General features: G+C 57.5%; 1 protein-coding gene across 1 annotated transcript in view; it reads right to left on the bottom strand.

Annotated features, from left to right (window-relative positions):
* The window catches only part of KDF1 (keratinocyte differentiation factor 1), a 12895-nt gene extending 10459 nt beyond the window's left edge, over positions 1-2436 (bottom strand). The window contains exon 1 of the mRNA XM_011955576.1: positions 2367-2436. The gene's annotated coding sequence lies outside the window, so the exon portion shown is untranslated. The remainder of the gene's footprint in view (positions 1-2366) is intronic.
* Between the last annotated feature and the right edge of the window lie 445 nt (positions 2437-2881).

Raw genomic sequence — 2881 nt, 5'->3', positions numbered from 1 at the left:
AGTCAGGATGGTTTCGATCTCCTGACCTCGTGATCCACCTGCCTCGGCCTCCCAAAGTACTGAGATTACAGGCGTGAGCCACCACGCCCGGCCCAGCTGTCCTAAATTCTATGGATAAAGTGATAAAACAGACAAAATCCCTCAACCTCAGGAGTTTACACTCCAGTGAGAGTTGATTATTGATGGCTTACACTGTTCTAAGTACTCCAGACATAATAACCAATTAATTTTCACAACTCTCTTTGTAATATTATTACCTGTATTATTATTATTATTATTATTATTATTTTTATTTTTATTTTTTTGAGACGGAGTCTCGCTCTGTCCCCCAGGCTGGAGTGCAGTGGCCGGATCTCAGCTCACTGCAAGCTCCGCCTCCCGGGTTCACGCCATTCTCCTGCCTCAGCCTCCCAAGTAGCTGGGACTACAGGCGCCCGCCACCTCGCCCGGCTAGTTTTTTGTATTTTTTAGTAGAGATGGGGTTTCACCGTGTTAGCCAGGATGGTCTCGATCTCCTGACCTCGTGATCCGCCCGTCTCGGCCTCCCAAAGTGCTGGGATTACAGGCTTGAGCCACCGCGCCCGGCCACCTGTATTATTATACTGAAGCACAGAGAGGTTAAATAAGTTGTCCAAAGGCATACACCTATCTGTACACAATTGGCCTGGCCCCAGACTCTTATCCACTATCCCATCCCATGTATTACTTGGGAGGAAAGAGGCAGTCAAAGCTGCCAGCTGCCAGCTCCATGGACCAGCGTGTGCCCAGAGAGAGCCCATGTTGGGAGCCCTGTCTTCCAGGCTCAAGCCTTCAGGAGAGTGGACAAATCTATAGTTAACCATGCTGAGCTGGGAGGTACCTGGGGCTCCTGAGGATGGGCTGGCTATTGTCTTCTCCCCCAACCTCTAAAGCTTTAGGAGTCGCTAATATTTATTAAATTAATCCAACAGATATTTATTGAGCACCAACGAGGTGCCCAGCGTTGTTGTAAATGCTGAGAAAACAGCAGTGAATGGGCCAGAGGACTTTTCACCTTATTTAACTCTCACAATTGCTCTGTAAATAAGTAGTATATCTCCGTTTCACAGATCAGGAATCTGAAGCTCAGAAAGGTGAAGTGACTGGCCCAGAGACACCTAGCAAGAGAGGGCTGGAGTAGGATTTGCACTGTGGTCCACCAAGCTCTGGAGCCTGCGTACTTTGTGTGTGCCACACATCTCCAGTGGGACTGGGATGAGAAGAGAGGCAAGACCTGGGATAAGAACAATGCCTGCCTCAGTTCCCCACTTCCCTCCAGCCATTGAACTCAAGTCAAACTCAGGCAGTTTCTTCCTGGCTATATCTCCCCGACCCTGCTGCTGCCACCGCCCCGCCACCACCCTGCCCAATCGTAGGATTGGTCACTTGGTTTAGTGAGGGGAGGCTCCCTGTCCCTATTGTGGCTTGAGGCAAGACTCTTAACCTCGCTTTCCTCATCTTTAAATAAGGAGAGACTACTATCTTCATGCCCTGCCAATCTCGTGAGATTTAAATGAAATATTGAGTGCAGGAGGCTTCCCGCAGTGGCATTGCACATGGAGGGGCTAGGTCACTGGGCGCTCTAAGGCACCGCAAGGATCTTCCCGGGGTTCAGATGGTCCCGGCCAGCCCTCCCTGGATTTCTCTCTGATGCTTCCTTCTTCCCCATTAGTCCCGCGAACACACACACACTCAAGGGTCTATGTACCGTCTCCTCCTCCCAGGGTCCCCAGGACAGGCCCGGCCGCACCAGCCTCTGCCCCCAGCCCAGTGCCAAGCCTCGGACACCGGGCCGGGGAGGACCACCTCAGTCCTGCTCGAGAAACAGCCGTCGGCTCAGTGCACCCCCGGACTCCTGCCCGAAAGGTGCAGCCCGAGACTCCCATATCCGCCGGCACCTAGTCCTAGGGACAAGGAAGAACCAGACCCTGGCACTACCCCTCGGGCTACCACAGCCCCTACACCAGCTCTGCCCTTGGGGCAAGCACTACACTCTCCAGCTGCAAGGGCCCTACCCCGCGGGCGGACCCAGCCTCCCTCCCGTCCCGACGCTGTTCCTCGGGGTGAGCACAGCGTTTGCCCCATCCCGACGCTGCCCCCCGGTGAGCGCGGCCCCCGGACCCAGCCAGTGCAGCCCTGAGAGCGAACGCGGCCCCACACCCCATTCTGCGCGCCCAGCCCGGGCGCCCGCTCAGGCCGCTCCCCAGCCCGGCCCGCGCACCCCGGAAGTAGGAGGGTGGCCCCAAGGAACCGGGCCCGGGACCCTCCCCTGTCCGGGCTCAGCCTTGGGGGCTCCCCACACCGGCGCCGCCCTGGTTTGCGCCCCCTCGGGCCCGCGCGGGGCTTACCTGTCCCGCCAGGTGAGCCGCCTCCGGCTCAGCCCCTCCCCCGCCCCCTCGCCGCTCACCTGGGGCGCAGGTGAGTGTCTCGCGGGAGCGCTGCACGGGCCGCCGCTAGGGACACACTTCCTGCCTCCGCGAAGCGCCGCCGCGCACCTGGACCGAGGCCCCGCCCCTGGGCTCTAGGGAGCTGCGCGGCCCGGCTCGGGTGCTCGGCCTTTCGGCCTAGTCCGGGTAGGTGAGGTGTGGCGGCGAGGGGTCGAGAGGCGCTGGAGCTCAGTCTCCTCTTCTATTCAACAGGCTAGTGGTCCTGTCAGTCTCTGAGCACCTGTGGAGCTCCTGCCCGGCCATAAAGCTCCAACTCAAAGGAAGCTCTCTTCTGGGACGCTTTCCCTGACCCTAAGTCTATCTGTTTTTCTGTTGCATAGAACAGTCCCTGTACTCAGCACACTGTCGTTTTCTTGTCTTCTGTCTACCTTACAGGGTTTGGTCTTGTTCCCCTGTGTTCCTGGTGCTCAGCACAG

This window comes from Colobus angolensis, unplaced genomic scaffold (genome assembly GCF_000951035.1).
Source record: "Colobus angolensis palliatus isolate OR3802 unplaced genomic scaffold, Cang.pa_1.0 Scaffold4, whole genome shotgun sequence".
NCBI lineage: Eukaryota > Metazoa > Chordata > Mammalia > Primates > Cercopithecidae > Colobus > Colobus angolensis.
Note: the sequence above shows the minus strand (reverse complement) of the source record. Positions and strands in the feature narration are given on the sequence as shown.